The 21,066-nt window shown below is 43.0% G+C and overlaps 1 long non-coding RNA gene across 1 annotated transcript; it reads right to left on the reverse strand.

Moving 5' to 3' along the window:
- Window positions 1-863: 863 nt before the first annotated feature.
- On the reverse strand, window positions 864-20,563 carry LOC123724458 (uncharacterized). The gene is made up of 2 exons (XR_006757018.2): window positions 19,908-20,563; window positions 864-1,990 (listed from the first exon to the last, which is right to left on the reverse strand). It is a non-coding gene; the product is annotated as an uncharacterized LOC123724458 (long non-coding RNA).
- Window positions 20,564-21,066: the final 503 nt, after the last annotated feature.

Genomic DNA, 21,066 nt, shown 5'->3' on the forward strand with positions numbered 1-21,066 from the left:
TGAGAGCAGGTGGGTCTGGGCAGAAGTGAGATTGTTGATGTTTGTGTATGTCTGTATGTTGTATGTTTCATTTTGTATCGTTAGACAAAAGTAAATCATAATTATCTCCATCCAATATGCAACTGTTTGTGTGAGCGTGTTTATGAATAATATGCATGTCTCAAATCAAATTAAATGTTATTTGTCACATGCTTCGTAAACTACAGGTGTATACTAACAGTGAAATGCTTACATACGGGTCCTTTCCCAACAATGTGAGAGTACAGTACACGGGATCTCTATCTAAATCTGCTTATATATAATATAGAGTAAGTTTCATCTAGTAACATGAAGCACAATTAGAAGAAACAAACAAATGTAGAGTTTACACCCATGGGGATGAAGGGTGGATCCCTATGTAACGTAAACAAGTCAATTACCCTCTATGAAGGATGCACAGGCGTCTCCTCCTTTCCCTTCCAAACACTCAGGCAGGAAACACAGAAGCAGTGGCGGGGGCCTGGATACAGAGGAAATGAGGTTGAAAGATACTGTGTGACTGGAGTCTTCTGACCTTATTTAGGACAGAGCAGAGTGGGTAAGATGGCAGGCACCCGCCCAAGGCCTGTGAGGGATAGGAGGGAGGTGGGTTGGGGGTGTAGGACCGGGGGGGTGAGGAAGATAGAAACAGTTGCATTTTGGGAAGAGGGGGGCAGGGAAGGACTGGCAAGGGTATGATGAAATGGTAGTGTGTGTCTGTAGACAGTTGTCTGGAGAGAGGGGAAGAGCCTTGGTAGGGGGAAGAGGAAGGGTGGAATATAAGGCCTTAGGGAGGTGAGGGGTACAAACGAGCAAAACAAGACCATCAGTACTAAAACAACAACTTCAAACCAAATGACAAGCTTTATTCCATGTGACACAGTACAGCAACATGATGACAACACAAAACAAGTCTAAATTCACCTGTGATTATTCAGACACACTTGAATTCAGACACATTCATTTAACAACCAGTAACTAAGACTAAAGTCCCTGAATTCACCGCGCTGTCTGTCTGTCTGTCTGACTGTCTGTGTGAGTGAGTGCCTACTACTGAACAGCCATACAATTACCTTGTAATAGGAGCTGTGTCATTACGTTGAGAAAACACTTGAGGAACATTTAGCAATCCTCTCCCCTCTTAGCTCAGGTTTAACAGGCAGCTAAGCTGACCTGTTGATAAAACATACATCTTTTATCATGTCAGAATCTCTGATTGTTGTTGGTATAAATAAGGTACATAATAGTGAGACCATTTTTTATCTTCAGATTAGCTGGAACAACTCCAGAGAATCACAGTGTGCAACAAGGAGGTGAAATGCAATCAACTTGAACTCTTCCCATGAACAGCGCACCAAACTGAATCACTGCAGGAGGTAGAGAGGGATGGCACAACTATCTGAGCTCTTTCAAGTCAATGCCATAAAGTCTGATTCAGAGTTCAGGGTGTGCTACTCATTCTCCTCTTCTCACTCCTGGAATGCTTTCCCTTTTTTTTGATTATGGCAAATGTACAGAAACACCCAGCCACACAGCCATGTGCTGAGGCAAGCAGGTTAGCAGTGCAACCACACCTCTAAATCGGGAAGAGGGAGGAAGCCACTGAGACAGACAGTCAGGGGTCTGAGTCCAGGTGACTCAGGTCACACACAGGTCCAGGAACAGATGGCGGTTTAATGAGAGTGCTGAGTGTAAACTGGGTATGTGAGGTCTGATAGGTCAAGGAGCAGCCAGCAGCAGGTACAGTCAGTAGGCCATCCAGAGACATGGACAGTCCAGCGGCCAAGTATTGGGCTGAGAAACGCTGGGAGGAACTGGGCAGGCATGTACAATTGTGACACACACAAAATGTAAGTGTATCTGTAACATTATTCCTTGTCCTCGTTTCATGATGTTGCCGAGACGCACTTTCTTTTCCTGCTCAAACTGCCGGTGGTCAACTCTCTCCAGGAAATTATTTCTTTCCACATACCTAAAAAGAAACACAGAAAAAATTATTACTAAATCAAACAAACATCTAGCAGGAGATATTAAGAAGTACCCACGTGTGCGCGCACAGACACACACACACACACACACACACACACCCACACACACACACACACACACACACACACACACACACACACACACACACACACACACACACACACACTGGACTTTATGTAAACTGGAAACAATATATCCTGAGGTTGCAATTATTGTACCTGGGGATTTTAACAAAGCAAATTTGAGAACATGGCTACCTAAATTCTATCAGCATATTGATTGTAGTACTCGCACTGGCAAAACTCTGGATCACTGCTACTCTAACTTGCGCGATGCATGCATCCCGCCCTCCCGTCGGCAAATCTGACCACGACTCCATTTTGCTCCTTCCTTCATTTAGGCAGAAACTCAAACAGGATGTAACCGTGACAAGGACTATTGAACGCTGGTCTGACCAATTGGCATCCACTCTTCAAGATTGTTTTGATCACGCGGAATGGGACATGTTCCGAGTAGCCTCAGAGAATAATATTGATTTATACACTGATTTGGTGAGTGAGTTTATAAGGAAGTGTATAGGAGATGTTGTACCCACTGTGACTATTAAAACCTACCCTAACCAGAAACCGTCGATAGATTGAGGCATTCACGCAAAACTGAAAGAGCGAACCACCACATTTAACCATAGAAAGTTGACTGGGAATATGGCCGAATACAAACAGTGTAGTTATTCCCGCCGGAAAGCAATCAAACAAGCAAAATGTCAGTAGAGAGACAAAGTGGAGTCGCAATTCAATGGCTCAATCACGAGACGTATGTGGCAGGGTCTACAGACAATCACGAACTACAAAAAGAAAACCAGCCATGTCACGGACACTGACGTCTTGCTTCCAGACAAACTAAACACCTTCTTTGCCCGCTTTGAGTATAATACAGTGCCACCGACATGGCTCGCTACCAAGGACTGTGGGCTCTCCTTCTCCGTGGCCGATGTGAGTAAGACATTTTAACGTGCTAACCCTTGCAAGGCTGCCGGCCCAGACGGCATCCCTAGCCGCGTCCTTCAGAGCATGCGCAGACCAGCTGGCTGGAGTGTTTACGGACATATTCAATTTCTCCCTATCCCAGTCTGCTGTGCCCACATGCTTCAAGATGGCCATCATTGTTCCTGTACCCAAGAAGGCAAAGGTAATTGAACTAAATGACTATCGTCCCTTAGCACTCACTTCTGTCATCATGAAGTGCTTTGAGACTAGTCAAGGATCATATCACCTCCACCATACCTGTCACCCTAGACCCAGTTCAATTTGCGTACTGCCCCAATAGGTCCACAGACGATGCAATCACCATCACACTGCACACACTGCCCTATCCCACCTAGACAAGAGGAATAACTATGTAAGAATTATGTTCATTGACTACACCTCAGCATTCAACACCATAGTACCCTCTAAGCTCATCATTAGGCTCGAGGCCCTGGGTCTCAACCCCACCCTGTGCAATTGGGTCCTGGACTTCCTGACGGGCTGCCCCCAGGTGGTGAAGGTAGGAAACATCATCTCCACTTCGCTGACCCTCAACACTGGGGCCCCACAAAGAGGCGTGCTCAACCCCCTCCTGTACTCCCTGTTCACCCATGACTGCATGACAATGCACGCCTCCAACTCAATCATCAAGTTTGCAGACGACAACAGTAGTAGACTTGATTACCAACAATAACGAGACAGCCTATAGGGAGGTGGTTAGGGCACTCGGGGGTGTGGTGTCAGGATAACAACCTCTCACTCAACGTCAAAAAAACAAAGGAGATGATCGTGGACTTCAGGAAACAGCAGAGGGAGCACCCTCCTATCCACATCAACGGGACAGCAGCGGAGAAGGTGGACATTTTTAAGTTCCTTGGCGTAAGATCCTCCGAAATGGTCCACCCACACAGACAGAGTGGTGAAGTGCTATGATGAAACTGGATCTCATGAGGACCGCCACAGGAATGGAAGACCCAGAGTTACCTCTGCTGCAGAGGAAAAGTTCATTAGTGTTACTAGCCCCAGAAATTGCATCCCAAATAAATGCTTCACAGAGTTCAAGTAACAGAAACATCTCAACATCAACTGTTCAGAGGAAACTGTGTGGATCAGGCATTCATGGTTGAATTGCTGCAAAGAAACCACTACTAAAGGACACCAATAAGAAGAAGAGACTTGCTTGGACCAAGAAACACAAGCAATGGACAATAAACCGGTGGAAATTTGTCCTTTGGTCTGGAGTCCAAATTGGAGATGTTTGGTTCCAACCGTCATGTCTTTATGAGACACGGAGTGGGTGAATGGATGATCTCCGCATGTGTATTTCCCTGCATAAAGCATGAAGGAGGTGTTATGGTGTGGAGGCGCTTTGCTGGTGACACTGTGTGTGATTTATTTAGAATTCAAGGCAAATGAATCAGCATGGCTACCACAGCATTTTGAAGCAATACCCATACCACCTGGTTTGGGCTTAGTGGGACTATCATTTGTTTTTCAACAGGACAATGACCCAACACACCTCCAGGCTGTGTAAGGGCTATTTAACAAGAAGGAGATTGATGGAGTGCTGCATCAGATGACCTGGCCTCCACAATAACCCGACCTCAGCGCAATTGAGATGGTTTGGGATGAGTTGGACTGCAGAGTGAAGAAAAAGCAGCCAACAAGTGCTAAGCATATTTGGGAACTCCTTCAAGACTGTTGGAAAACAATTCCTCATGAAGCTGGTTGAGAGAATGCCAAGAGTGTGCAAAGCTGTCATCAGGCAAAGGGTGGCTACTTTGAAGAATCTCAAATATTTTGATTTGTTTAACACTTTTTTGTTATTTCATAGTTTTGATCTTCATTATTACAATGAAGAAAATAGTACAATTAAGAAAAACCCTTGAATGAGTAGCTGTGTTCAAACCTTTTGAATGGTACTGTACATAGGCTTGGAATCACTGGTCACTTTAATAAAAGAACACTAGTCACTTAAATAATGTTTACATAATGTTTACATACTGCTTTACTCATCTCATACGTACAATTGAAGTCGGAAGTTTACATACACCTTAGACAAATACATTTAAACTCAGTTTTTCACAATTCTTGACATTTAATCCTAGAAAAAATTCCCTGTCTTAGGTCAGTTAGGATCACCACTTTATTTTAAGAATGTGAAATGTCAGAATAATAGTAGAGAATGATTTATTTCAGTTTTTATTTCTTTCATCACATTACCAGTGGGTCAGAAGTTTACATTCACTCAATTAGTATTTGGTAGCATTGCCTTTAAATTGTTTAAGTTGGATCAAACGTTTCAAGTAGCCTTCCACAAGCTTCCCATAATAAGTGGTGAATTTTGGCCCATTTCTCCTGACAGAGCTGGTGTAAGGCTTGTAGGCCTCCTTGCTTCCACACGCTTTACCAGTTCTGCCCACAAATCTTCTATAGGATTGAGGTCAGGGCTTTGTGATGGCCACTCCAATACCTTGACTTCGTTGTCCTTAAGCCATTTTGCCACTTCTTTGGAAGTATGCTTGATGCCATCTATTTTGAAGTGCACCAGTCCCTCCTGCAGCAAAGCACCCCCACAACATGATGCTGCCACCCCCCGTGCTTCACGGTTGGGATGGTGTTCTTCGGCTTGCAAGCCTCCCCCTTTTTCCTCCAAAGATAACGATGGTCATTATAGCCAAACATTTCTATTTTTATTTCATCAGACCAGAGGATATTTCTCCAAAACGTACGATCTTTGTCCCCATGTGCAGCTGCAAACAGTAGTCTGGCTTTTTTATGGTGGTTTTGGAGCAGTGGCTTCTTCCTTGCTGAGCGGCCATTCAGGTTATGTCGATATAGGACTCGTTTTACTGTGGATATAGATACTTTTGTACCTGTTTCCTCCAGCATCTTCACAAGGTCCTTTGCTGTTGTTCTGGGATTGATTTTCACTTTTCGCACCAAAGTATGTTCATCTCTAGGAGACAGAACGCATCTCCGTCCAGAGTAGTATGACAGATGCGTGGTCCCATGGTGTTTATACTTGCGTACCATTGTTTGTACAGATGAACGTGGTACCTTCAGGCCTTTGAAAATTGCTCCCAAGAACGAACCAGACTTCTGCAGGTCTACAATTTCTTTTCTGAGGTCTTGGCTGATTTCTTTTGATTTTCCGATGATGTCAAGCAGAGGCACTGCTTTTGAAGGTAGGCCTTGAAATACATCCACAGGTACACCTCCAATTGACTCAAATGATGTCGATTAGCCTATAAGAAGCTTCTAAAGTCATGACATCATTTTCTGGAATTTTCCGAGCTGTTTGAAGGCACAGTCAACTTAGTGTATGTAAACTTCTGAACCACTGGAATTGTGATATAAGTGAATTAATCTGTCTGTAAACAATTGTTGGAAAAATTACTTGTGTCATGCACAAAGTAGATGTCCTAACTCACTTGCCCTAAACTATAGTTTGTTAACAAGAAATTTGTGGGGTGGTTGAAAAACGAGTTTTCATGACTCCAACCTAAGTCTATGTAAACTTCCAACTTCAACTGTATATACTGTATTCTATTTTACTGTATTTTAGTCAATGCCACGGCGACATTGCTCAATCTAACATTTATATATTCCATTCTTTTACTTTTAGATTTGTGTGTTTTGTTAGATACTACTGCACTGTTGGAGCTAGGAACACAAGCATTTCGCTACATCCGCAACAACATCTGCTCAATATGTGTATGTGACCAATAAAATTTTATTTCATTTCCATCTTCTTTTTCTTCTCCTAGCATGGCCTATGCACACCACATAGAGCCTTCTCCCATACATAAAGGGACAGCTAGAAAGATACCACTGCACCCAAAGTTCCTCCCCAAAGCCATTACCAGCTGCCTCACGGCTCACGCCCACCACTGGTTGTTGTCTGGCCCTGGATCAGAGGGAGGCCTCCTCACTGGCCCCCCAGCCTGTGTGTGACCCCCCCGTGGGAGAGCAGGCCCAGGGCATAGCCCTACCATAGGGCTGTCTGGAGCTCCAAGAACAGCTATGTGGTCTCCCAGTGTGGCCTAGTGGACCGCCCTCGGCCCACTGCTGCCTCTCTCTCAGGACCCTGGCCTAAGCAACCACATCCCTCCCAAAGAGACAGAAAAACACTGAGAAAAGGGAGGAACTGGGAGAAAGCAGCCATTTAGCGTGTCGGATAGGCTGTATTTCTGAACTCTCCAACTACAGTCTTTAATTGAATGTATATTTACTTCATCTCACCACTATCTAGATTGGCTGAATATACAGCAAGACTCTTCTCTCTCATCTCCTATACTGAAGCACAGACAGACATAGCCAAAACCAGGGTAAGTGGTGGTAGTGTGACATCTCTGCCTGCATGGTTGAAAGCCTCCTCTACTCTCAATAGGCAGTGAGAGTTAATCATCCCAATGTCTCCAAGGCTGCTCCAATGATGTCATGCTAGATTAGCATCCCCCCTGGTGGAGACCAAATCATCCCAAAGCAGTGGGACTGGAGAAATGAGAGAGCTAGCTCACACAGAGGAGTGCTGGGTAGCCATGGAGACAGGTGCAGGCTGGGTTGATGATGATTACGGGAAGAGATAATACAGAGACCTCAACCAGTGGCAGCAGGTATGTCATCCCCAGCCCCAATGCAGGCTGGGTAATCACAGGTGAGCAGATGTCTGACTCCTTTTATTGGGTTTAAGAGACAAATGAACCCTTAAAGGCGCAGTGCAGTCCAAATTCTGTTTTTCCTATGTTTTGTATCATATTGTACATCATCTCATGAAACTATATAAAAAATGTTATTTCCTGATAGTTGCTGGTTGAAAATAAAATGTACACAGAACCTTCTAATCAGCAGGTTTTGCATGAGTGGAGTTTTCGCTTGCCTGGTGATATCAGAAGGCAGTATAAGTTAATAGACCAATACCATAGAGATTTCCAAACCTCTCTGCCAATAACATCTAGTTTTCAGGTTACGTCCCTCCCAGACAGTCCTAGCAAAATTTAAGCTCTAGATTTTTTTGCTATTGCTAAAAAGCAATTTTTGTTTATTTTTTACCATTTTATTAATGGTAAGTATTACAGTAAGGTATCCCTCCTGACAAAATTGGGTCATCTGCACACATTTTTCACCCAATCCACATCACTTTGTTATTTTGGCATCATTAATTTATCTGTCATTTCATAATGTTTCCACAAAGCAGGTCACCTCCCTGTGAGTGAACACTTGAACTAGGCTAAGTTATAAGCCTCAAGGTGACAGCCTTTTAGTGGTTGAGGAGATAGGAATATAGCATGCTGGGTAGTTTGTTGTCTACACAGATTACTTTTATCCCTTAGCTCTCACTGTGAGCTACACACACCATAAGACTGGCCTACATCTCTTCAATATTCATTATTCATGGTCAAAAGCAAATAGATGTTCAGAAGAAAGTTGTAGTTAATTTAGACCAGGGGATGGGCAACTTTGATGTGGGTGGGAGCCACACAAAAAAAAATGCGGAACTCATGAGGGGCCGCAGTGGCTCACAGGTCTGCGTACACACATCCATACCCACATGCAGTCAGAGTCAACCCTTGCCTTTTGGGGGCCGTAAGCTAAATTTTGTGGCAAGCAAAAAAATATAGCGGCCCCCCTCTTGACAGTGAAGAGAAACAATTGAAGTTTTAGATTTAATTTCCTGCAATTCCACACATTTTGCCATAGGGTTGAGACAAATGTTTGCAGTTTTCAATATGATATCTGATGATATCATTCGACCTTGCTTACTACAAGTTTAGATAGCTGGCCACTAAACTAACTTACCAATCTAAAAATGTTTAGCTGACATGGGCTAATTGAGTAACTGTCAGTGACTGACATAATAGAACACATCCTGATGCACAAGCACATTTTGAAATTGCACCCTGTGAATTCTATTATTCTAACTTTTAATAGTAAGTTGAGACCCCAAAATGAATCCGCAGGCTTACAAAAAGGGGGTGGCCCATGGGCTGCCATTTGCCGATTTAGAGTCAACTCTCACTCTCATTTCACAGCCTGACTATCTCCTATGTGGTTTGTGTGAGTGACAGAAATAGGCATATGTATGATGCACACATATCTATTAATATCCACAGAACATAGGGGGAGGGGGGAGGTGAATATGCACCACTTTACTGTAGGTGTCTTTTCTCACTCCTGTGGTTGGCTGCTCTGAAACACTCACTGCATACAACAGGCACATAGGACAAGTGCCTCGGTGTAATTGTGGGGTTTCAAAAATGTGCTCCGAAAAGAGCAGGTTAAAAACGCATATGAATACACACGGGATCTCACCTAACCACACACCTATACACTGCAGCAAAGGGCAAGCTATAGTAGTGCATTCATCAGCATCGAGGAGTGAAAGGCCTTATCTGCAGAGCTCCTGTGTAAATGGATGTGGACTGCTATTGCTATGTACAGAGCAGGTGCTGCTCTGCACCCGACTCCCTGCCCCCCTCTAACCTCATATATAACCTGCTCTAGACTGTGTTTTCTTAGCTCTGCTCCGTACATTTCCTTTCCTGTGACGCAGGAACAGGGACCAGCAGCCAGGCTGCATAGCTCATCAGTCAGAGACACAGAGGAGGATGGTGGGGGGGCTGTTCAATTATTCATCTGTTCAACAGTAACCTTTAGGAAAGAATAATGCCACTGCAGGGCCTCTCTGACAGCAGAGAGAAAATCCTGTTCTGGGAGAGGAGAGGCAGGCAGGAAGGGAGATGAGCGCCACTGAAAGCCCAGGATGTCAGTTGATGCTGGTATTCTGAGCAGGCATTCAGATGGACAGCTGCTCCATAGCTACAGGTCAGGCAGGGGGATTATAGGCATTGATTGAAACTCAGTGTTAAATTCAAATCTTCCATCCATCATATCTAAACCAATATCACAACAATCTCAATGAAAATGATCAAATCAACTTGATTGGAGGGACACAACACACTCCCCGCCTCTTGTCATGAGCCATCCAGCCGTTGCCGAGAACCACATACCGGATTTCTTAACAGGGTTGTTAGCAATTGATTTTTAAGAGTATTACTTGCGCATACCTAGCTCAAATTCTAGATGTTGGATTAAAACTAGAATATAGCGTCCATAAAGTGAGCATTGGACATAAAAAATGATGGACTGACAAAATTTGGAGGTGCAACAGTTTTTATTAAATGCATAACTTAGCGCTCTCACGCACACATTTCCGTCGTTAAGAAACAACGATGTGCTACCTTTTTGTAGCATTTCTGACAATGCTAACATCTTTTTTCAGCTGAATCTCAGAGTTCTAACACCAGGTTGGTTGCTCGGCATCAACACAACTGCTTACAGAATGCTGCCAGTCAAGAAGTGTATGCGAACAAACCTAGGTTACTGTATATAGCTAGCTATATGGTGGTATTCAAGCTGAGGTTAATCAATAAATGTAAACAGATATTTTAGATTAGGTATGTAACTTTAGCTACCTAGCTAATGTTAGCTTGCTTGTACAAAGTTCAGCAGCTAGCCTCTGTAGCTAGCTAACACCAGTCAGTTAAAAGCTAGCTAGCTAGCCAATGAATGTGGTTATGTTAAGCGAGGGAAGCTAGCTAACTATATTTAGCCAAATAAGGTTTTTCACATAAGGCTGAAGTCATCATGTGTAAACTGCTGATCTCGTGTAATCGGAGCACAAACAAATATGCACAAATAAACTAGCGAACATCCTTGGCTGCTATGATAGCCAATTAACTTTAGCTGGCTAAGTAACCTTAGCTAACATTACAATCTTAGGTTGGCTAACGTGTATGGCCAGTTCATGCACCACAATAGAGCATATTTTCTTACACAAAAAATAACTAGTTAGTTAGTTACGTATAAAATCACAGAACTTAGGGAAACAGCTACCCTACTTCACATTAATTTGCAGTGCGCAGACCAAGTTATGGTAAGATGAGGTATCCTGATTTCAGACAGGACAAACACTGCAATTAGCAACGCTAAATTTCCTCGAAGAAGAACCAAGACCACACAAACCATAGCCGAGAAAACAAATTGTTTTGTTAAAAGAACAGTAAGTGACATATGAACTGCATATAGTAAATGGTTGAACCCTAAGCGCACATGTAAACAGAACCTCAGTTGTGCATGCTAGCATCAATTTACAAGACACGAATGACAAAATTGCTGTTACAAACATGTTTAGAATAAATTCCAGCATCGGCATAAACTCTTTCTCCTGCTGTCTTGTCATTTTTATAAACCAAATTTATGCTGACTAATCAACACAGTGTCAAGTTACTTTTCAGTGTGTTCACAGAAAATCTGAAGTCGCCATCCAAAAGTAAAAAGTAGTCAGGGGGTTGCACATGGTGCACGAGGGTAAAACATCATCACTCCGAATTAGGGTTGCACATTTTGGGGAATATTCAGAGGTGGAAACTTTCCGTGGGAATATATGGGAATTAACGGAAATATATGCAAATTAATATTAATACCATTGAAATGTAGATGTTTTTTGCATTGGATATATTTGCCATATCATAAAGAGACAGAAACATAAACCTTTTACCTTATCATGAGTAGACATAATTGCAAATGATTAAATCCTTCCAATAGAAATTTAAAAAACAATTTAGTTACGAATTGAACTTCAATTAAATGAGTTGACTCATCATATGGGATGATTTCACTGAACAACAAAAGGGAATATTGAATGATACCCAATGATCAATCGCATCTCCCAAAAACATTTTCAACATACATCTGTAAAATGATAGTCTAGAAACTAAAGCTTTGGTTGTCTTCCTCAAAGGCTTTCATGTCTTCTCCTGGACCTCCTCAATGTCCACCTCTTGAACATCAGACTCTGAGGCCTCATCTTCACTGTCTCTTTCCAACCTCGTTGAAGATGGCTCGTTGTCATGCTCAAAAAGCCTCAAATTTGCCCAGATGGCCACCACTTTTCCAACCCCTGTACTGGTCAGCCTGTTGCGTGCTTTGGTGTGTGCGTTCCCAAACAAGGGCCAGTTGCACTCTGAGGCGGCTGATGTTGGTGGGATTTGGAGGATGATGGAGGCAACAGGGGAAAGAGCCTCAGATCCACAAAGTCCCTTCCACCAGGTGGCTGATAAGATATGTTGGCAACGACTGCCATATTGCATCTCCATCCCAAAGCCCTTGCTTGGAATTGTACGTCGCCAGACTGCCAAGAACCTTGCCCTCATCCAGGCCAAAGTGGCGAGACACGGTAGTGATGACACCATAGGCCTTGTTGATCTCTGCACCAGACAGGATGCTTTTGCCAGCATACTTGGTGTCCAACATGTACGCTGCGGCGTGTATGGGGTTCAGGCAGAAGTCTTTACACTTTTCAGAACTACAATTTCCTCTGCTTGGAGCAACAGTGAAGAGGGCAGGGCAGTACGGATTTCTTCTTACATCTGCAAGCAGAGCCTGAACATCAGACAGGATGGCATTGTCTCTGTCACTCTGTGCAATGGCTACTGCTATAGGTTTCAGGAGTTTCAGGCTGCTTACCACTCTCTCCCAAAATACATAATCCAGGAGGATCCTCTTGATGGGGCTGTCCATATCGGCAGACTGTGATATAGCCATTTCTTGGAGAGACTCCTTCCCCTCCAGGAGAACATGATGACAACACCACCCCAACTGGTGTTGCTGGGTAGCTTCAGTGTGGGGCTCTTATTCTTTGCTTTGTGAGGTAGATTGCTGCTATAACTTGATGACCCTTCACATACCTAACCATTTCCTTGGCTCTCTTGTCGAGTGTATCCAATTTTTTCCAGTGCAATGATGTCCTTGAGGAGCAGACTCAATGCATGAGCAGCACAGCCAATGGGTGTGATGTGATGTTAGGACTCCTCCACTTTAGACCAAGCAGCCTTCATGTTCGCAGCATTGTCTGTCACCTTGGAGCAAATACCTTCTGTGGTCCAAGGTCATTGATGACTGCCTTCAGCTCATCTGCAATGTAGAGACCGGTGTGTCTGTTGTCCTTGTGTCTGTGCTCTTGTAGAATACTGGTTGAGGGGTGGAGATTATGTAGTTAATTATTCCTTGCCCACGAACATTTGACCACCCATCAGAGATGATTGCAACACATTCTGCTTTCTCTATGATTTGCTTGACCTTCACTTGAACTCTGCATCCAACAAATGAGTAGATAAAGCATGTCTGGTTGGAGGGCTGTATGCTGGGCGAAGAACATTCAGAAATCTTTTCCAATACACATTGCCTGTGAGCATCAGAGGTGAACCAGTTGCATACACAGCTCAAGCAAAACATTCATCAGCATTTCTCTGACTACGTTCCTCCATTGAGTCAAAAAAACTTCTGATTCCAGGAGGACCATGAGCTGTTGCTATCGATAAGGTGTCTGATTCATCATTTTTACCTCGAATAGAAGTAGAGGGACTTTTGTCAGAGGTTGCTTGTTGTGAGTGCTGATGGAACTGTATGCACTTGGCCTGATGATTCAGCATCTTTGTTGCATTCTTCACATATGATTTGGCACAGTATTTGCAAATGTACACAGCTTTTCCTTCTACATTAGCTGCAGTGAAATGTCTCCACACATCAGAGAGTGCCCGTGGCATTTTCCTGTAAAGATTAGAAGAAAATGACCAACAACAAAAAAAGATCACAGATAAATAGTTAAGCAGTTAGATTAAACAACTCCTTTGTAATATACAGATAAATAGTTAAGCAGTTAGATTAAACAACTCCTTTGTAATATACATGTTTTAAAATTAAACATGTATGGAAACAGGTGAATTAACACTCCTCAGTTAGCAGGCTCAAGCAAGCTAAAACCCACATGGTAGCAAAAACTAACGACATTTTTTTTTTACAATTTAGAAATTATTTAAACACACTTTGCTGTAGGCTACTATTTACTAGTTAACAAAAAAATCATCTATGTCATATAAAATATATTCACCCCACCCAGTATTGTAATCAAAACTTACCAGAAAGCATGTAGTCCTTGGCTCAGACAGTGTAGTAGTGTGGGCTCAATAGTATCTCATAGCGTGCAATATCTTGAGAATCAGCTGTACATGTGATGGAAGAGTGCACTGCACATGTGATGGAAGAATGCACTGTGCATGCAGAGGGTTGCAATTCCATTGAATTGTGGATAGTTTAACCAAAATATGCCACAAGACCTAAAATTGCCTTATGAATTTAAGCAAAATTCCCCAAATTCCAGGGCTTAACTTCCCATGGAAAATCTCCGGAAATTTCCGGGAAAGTTTCTGACCCTTTGCAACCCTACTCAGAATCACTGCTTGCCGAACATTCCGTGTGCCATCCTGGTCTCATGTAAAGCTGGGACACTGAAATTAGTATGATGTTATGTTTGGTATGGTTACATAAGACAGTAGATTACTTAAAACCTCTTAAGGATCCGCCCCTTTATTTCAATTTTCACCTAAAATGACATACCCAAATCTAACTGCCTGTAGCTCAGGACGTGAAGCAAGGATATGCATATTCTTGATACCATTTGAAAGGAAACACGTTGAAGTTTGTGGAAATGTGAAATTAATGTAGGAGAATATAACACATTAGATATGGAAAAAGATAATACAAAGCCTTTTTTTTTTTTTTAAATGCAAGAGAAAGGCCATATTGTATTATTCCAGCCCAGGCACAATTTAGATTTTGGCCACTGGATAGCAGCAGTGTATGTGCAAAGTTTTAGACTGATTCAATGAACCATTGCATATATGTTCAAAACCACATTTCTGGGGAAGGGTACCAAAACATTTCTGCAGCATTGAAGGTACCCAAGAACACAGTGGCCTCCAACATTAAATGTAAGAAGTTTGGAACCACCAAGACTCTTCCTAGAGCTGGCCGCCCGGCCAAACTGAGCAATCGGGGGAGAAGGTCCTTGGTCACTCTGACGGAGATCCAGAGTTACTCTGTGGAGATGGGAGAACCTTCCAGAGAGACAACCATCTCTGCAGCACTCCACCAATCAGGCCTTTATGGTAGAGTGGCCAGACGGAAGCCACTCCTCAGTAAAAGGCACATGACAGCCCGCTTAGAGATTGCCAAAAGGCACCTGAAGGACTTTTAAACCATGAGAAACAAGATTCTCTGGTCTGATGAAACCAAGATTGAACTTTTTGCCTTGAATGCCACGCGTCACGTCTGGAGGAAACCTGACACCAACCCTACGGTGAAGCATGGTGGTGGCAGCATCATGCTGTGGGGTTGTTTTTCAGCGGCAGGTACTGGAAGACTAGTCAGGATTATGGGAAAGATGAACAGAGCAAAGTACAGAGAGATCCTTGATGAAAACCTTCTCCAGAGCGCTCAGGATCTCAGACTGGGGCAAAGGTTCACCTTCCAACTAGACAACGACCCCTAAGCACACAACCAAGACAACACAGGAGTGGCTTCGGGACAAGTCTCAGAATGTTCTTGAGTGGCCCAGCCAGAACCCGAACTTGAATCCGACATAACATCTCTGGAGAGACCTGAAAATAGCTGTGCAGCCCCCCCCCCCCATCCAACCTGACAGAGCTTGAAAGGATCTGCAGAGAAGAATGGGAGAAACTTCCCAAATACAGGTGTGCCAAGCTTGTAGCGTCATACCCGAGAAGACTCAAGTCTGTAATCGCTGCCAAAGTTGCTTCAACAAAGTACTGCATAAAGGGTCTGATATTTCAGTTTTTATTATTTTATACATTTGCGTGTAGATTGATGAGGGGGGAACAACGATGTGGAAAAATTGAAGGGGTCTGAATACTTTCCGAATGCACTGTATAAAGTGTCATATTGGGATGCAAACTCAAAATTGAATACTGTATCTGACATGGTACAGGTCTTATTTTTTTTAAAGCCCATAATCATGTGTGTGAGGTGTACACGTTTGTTTCAAAGTAGATTTGTTTAAGAGAAACTCTGTGTGACCCTGATATAGCCCACTGCAGTAAAAGGTTTTAAGACAAAAATGAGGGTGGTTGGTCGGAGTGGAAGGATGGACGTATAACACGATTGTCTAGCAACCCAAAAGTTCAGTGTTCCAATCTCATCATAGACAACTTTAGCATTTTAGCTAATTACCAACTTTGCAACTACCTACTACTTTTTAGCTACTTAGAAACTACTTAGAATGGTAGCTAACCATTCCCATAACCCTATCCCTTTAACATAACTCCTAACCATAACCTTAACCCCTAGCCTAGCTAACGTTAGCCACCTAGCTAACATTAACCTCCTAGCTTACCTTAGTGGCAACAAATTGGAATTCGTAATATATCATACGCAATGGAAATTCATAACGTATCGTACGAATTGAAATTCGTAACATATACAAATTCCAATTCGTAACATATAGCTTCCCTGTGGCTCAGTTGGTAGAGCATGGTGTTTGCAACTGTGCAATGCCAGGGTTGTGGGTTCGATTCCCACAGGGGGCCAGTACAAAAAATAAAAAATAAATAAAAAAGATGCATGAAATGAAATGTATGCATTCACTACTGTAAGTCGCTCTGGATAAGAGCGTCTGCTAAATGACTGAAATGTAAATGTATATAATGTGAAATGGATGATGGCCGTCCACAAATTAATACATACCATACGAAACATAACATATCATACTATACTGAAGGACAACATAAACGCAACATGTAAAGTGTTGGTCCCATGCCTCTCAAGTTGAGGGAGCGTGCAAATGGCATGCTGACTGCAGGAATGTCCACCAGAGCTGCTGCCAGAGAACTGAATGTTAATTTCTCTGGCTTCCTGAGTTGCGTGGCAGTCTAAGGCACTGCATCGCATCACTACAGACCCGGGTTCGATCTCAGGCTGTGTCACAACCAGCCGTGACCGGGCGGCACACAATTGGCCCAGCGTCGTCCAGGTTAGGCCGGGGGGAGGCTCCTCGTGGCGGGCCGGGTGACTTCGGTTGTCAGTTGAACAGGGTGTGGCTGGCTTGCAGGTGTTAAAGAGCGCGGTTTGGCGGGTCATGTTTCAGAGGACGCATGACTCGTCCTTCACCTCTCCCAAGCCTGTTGGGGAGTTGCAACGATGAGACAAGATCGAAATTGGGGGAAAAATATTTTACCCCCTTTTCTCCCCAATTTCTGTCTGTAATAAAGCCCTTTTGTGGTGAAAAATGTATTCTGATTGGCTGGGCAGGCTGGTCCACCCATGGCAGCGCCCTTGCCCAGTCATGTGAAATCCATAGATTAGGGCCTAATGCGTTTATTTCAATTGACTGATTTATATGAACTGTAACTCAGTAAAATCTTAGAAAAATGTTGCATGTTGCATTTATATTTTTGTTCAGTATAAATGGAGTGTCTCGGATTTACATACAGAATAATACGAAATGCTATACAATCAGGTTGCAGCAGCGTGCAGTCAAAAGAAAACAAAATGCTTGCTAACTTGGTTAACTACTTGATTAAATCAACTGTTTTAACCAAGCAAGAGAAATAAATGTGGAATCACTACTGAGTGAATTAACAAAATCATTTTGGAACGAACGCTTCCAAAAATGTGAATGGTCTGTCGAAGTCAACAAGGTGTTAAGTTCCTAGTGTAATGGTTAGGGTTCCCACCTGTGGGTCATTACATTGCGGGTTTGCCTCCTGGAGGAGATATTTTGACAATTCTTTTGTTAAACCTCTTAGATGTAAAGTCCCCTGTTTAGGGGACCTGCATGGTTCTGGTACCGATTCCGAACAACATTTTCCCTTATAAATCAATCTGTGAACACTGTAGATCAAAATGGCTTGAATTGCGTGATAGCCCTGGTTTCCACGGACACAGAGGCTGCAGTCCAAATTCAAAGTAGACAGACCTTGGCCCTAAACAGCCCTTGAATGACGTTTTACATTGTCACATCGGAGAGACAATGTCCTTAGTTGAAATCTTGAAATTGAGCTCAAAAACAACCAACCTAAAGCTATGAATGTACCTAGCAAGCTAACGTAGTTAGCTAGCTACAGTTACCCATAGCTGGCTAACTAGTTTTATAGTTTGGTAATTTATTCCAATATGTCTATGAAGTTAGCTACGTTTTATAGGGTCCTCACTACAAGACAAATCCACTTTGCCAATGCTAAAATAAATGTCATCTATATATTTGTTTTAGTAAGCTAGCTTACAAAATTCATAATTTTGTCTGACATGCCGAAAATGCAGCTGTGTTGATTAAATTTGACACTTTCTGGCCACCAGAGTATGACACGTGACCACAGTTTGCATTGAATTGTGGGTCATATCAACCCCACAAGTGATAATTCCCTTGAGCTAAATCGAGAGGGCAACGTGAGGAATTGGACCTCCACTTAAGACAAACTGCATCCAGTTTCGACAGGGATTCCCGCAAGTCAAAGAGGCTGGCACGAGTGCGGAGGGCGTAAAAATAACGTATTTGGACTGCAGCCAGATTATATTTTCTGAGCCTGTGTGATGTAGGATGTGAAATCTGAAACCACTTGAAGCTGGGATGTCCTTCCTACCATTTAATTCGCTCTTCCGAATGTCCATCAAATCCTGGCTGAACCCTACGTCACAGCCACTGACAAAGGACATCCCTGCAATTGTTACATCATAGCGGAGCAGGAGAGTGGTTTCATCAAGGTAGAAAATTCAGAGATTGATTTATAGACATTCTAAAATAATTCATAGATTTTAATCAAAAAGGTTCTGTTTGTCATAGACGGACAAGATTAATATGAGATTAAAGTAAATCATACAATATAATAGTTTAAAAGCGTGATTTTTATAATATTACCGTTAAACAACTTTATATCACTTAAGCACAGCAGGCATCAAGTTACTTGCCGATAATTTTGCATAAAAAAGGTCTATCATTACCAAACACAATTAAATGCTTTCAATTGCCAATTTATAGGCATGACTTATTTAGGCATCTTAATAAGGCTGGACTGCTGCAGAGCTCAACCAGGTACAAGATGTCAATCATCACAAAGCACTTCTCTATAGGGGATTCTCTTCATGACTATCCACAGTCCAACCTGCTGATGACTACTGTAGACAGTGTGAGGATTTAGTGACCAGCCGAAGGAAGACGACACGACAGCACCCTCCTCAGGGGACAGGTACTCAGTGTAAAGCCAATTAGTACACACCTGGGCCCACTGATTGGCTTGGTGTCTCCTCTATATAGGTGTGCCAAGAGATGAGCTCGAGGAGGATTGGGAGCAGACACGGGGACTGTGAGGACGTCGGACTTTCCTACCTCAGAGAAAGCTTCTTACATTTACATGTAACATTTAAATGTAAATGTAAATGTAAAGCTTCTTCATCTGATGCACCTTGGCTCTATGTTAAGCAAGGCAGGCTATTGATAGAGGGAAGCAATCCCCCTGTAAATATGATGTGTAGACGATAGTCTAAAGACAAGGGGAGCCGTTTGTTGTTTCGTGTTCCCTTTTTGGCCATGGCCTTTTGGTCAACTGGTTAGTTTATGTTTAGATTTTTTATGCTGTTGGACGCTACCTTGTACTGGAATTATTTTGTCGGGCGAAAGAAAACCCGTTTAGTGATAATCCAAAAGAAAAGGAACCACAACCACTGCCTCCGGTCTGTTCATTTCATGCCTCCCGCCTGTGTTAGGATGTTTCGGACTAGCTGATCCGTCACAACAGATAGAGGCCACTGGTATCAGAGACAGATGTGTTCTGTAGCTCAGGATTAGTACTGGACAGTAGATATATAGTACTGGACAGTAGATATACAGTCCATCAGGATAAGGCTGGTGGGTAGAGGAAAAATACTTTAACTGATCTATCAGCTTACCAGCCTGTGGAACTGGTGGAGTGGTGTTGCAGTATACTGTATGGCATCGCTGGTACTACTAGAGAGACTCACCCCTCTTTGCCGCGGTTGTGGATGGCCAGCTCGTCCCCGATGCCTTCCTCGTCTTTGAAGGCGTTCCAGTCCATCTTAGACTTCTCTAACGTGCTCATCTTCTGTTTCTTCCCCCCGAGGCGGTTCAGGATGCTGCCCATCCCTGCAGGCCTCTTCACACTGAGGGGGACACATATAAACGTTACACAATAAAAGAGAACACAGAGGGGAGGTGCTTCATTGTGACATGGGGCTGATGAAGTTGGCTGTTTTTGCAAGCCCCATCTTCAGAAAACAGCAGAGCAATAAATGAAATTAGAGCCCGACCGATATTGTCAGCCGATATTGGCCTTTTACCGCTATATCGGTATCAGCCGATAATTCCACTAATAAATAGGATGAAAAATGGGAATCTCATGCTTATCTGAACACTTGATATGATTAATTTCACAATGTAAAACAAAATCTACATTTGAAACATATTTGTTGGACAATTGCTGTTTAGGATGGCAATTAATAAGAATTCAGTGTGGAATAATTACACTTGAATTACACTTGAAACAGTATTTCGACAGATATATCGTAAAGTTTTGTCCCCCAAAAAATCTGAATCGGTATCGGACCCTAAAAAACACTGATCGGGCTCTAAATGAAATAGTTACAAGCTCTAATGCTCACAATGAAGAAAATTGAATAATGGGGGAAGGGAGTGAATGAGGGAAGAGAGGAGAGAAAAGAAGAGACAGGACAGAGGAAATAGACAGATTTCAGATTATAAAACCAAACAAAACAGGCTCCCAAATTGAAATGATTCTTCTAGCAGTTTATTTCAGAGCATCACCTCGTTTCTTTGTGCAGCTGTGTGAACAAAGATGTCAGTCCATTTTGATACAGAAGAAAGTCATCCTGACACTGAGGTTTCTCTTGGCTGCAGCAATGAAATGTTAAACAATGTGTGCTGAGAAATAGCTGAAGACGTCACACTAACACGCCTCCCCCACAAGGGGACATAGGGGGAGGCAGAGGGTCTTTTAGGGTGCTGGCGGAGTGGTTGGGGCACCATCAGACCTTGGAGGTACTGGACGGTGTCGGGGGTCCAAGGACGAGCACTTTCATGCTCAGTTGAGTCATATTGCAGGTCCCTTCTAGAAGAACAGACTCAAAATGTGTTTACACTAAT

The sequence above is a fragment of the Salmo salar genome, chromosome 10, assembly GCF_965601325.2.
Source record: "Salmo salar chromosome 10, fSalSal1, whole genome shotgun sequence".
Lineage (NCBI taxonomy): Eukaryota > Metazoa > Chordata > Actinopteri > Salmoniformes > Salmonidae > Salmo > Salmo salar.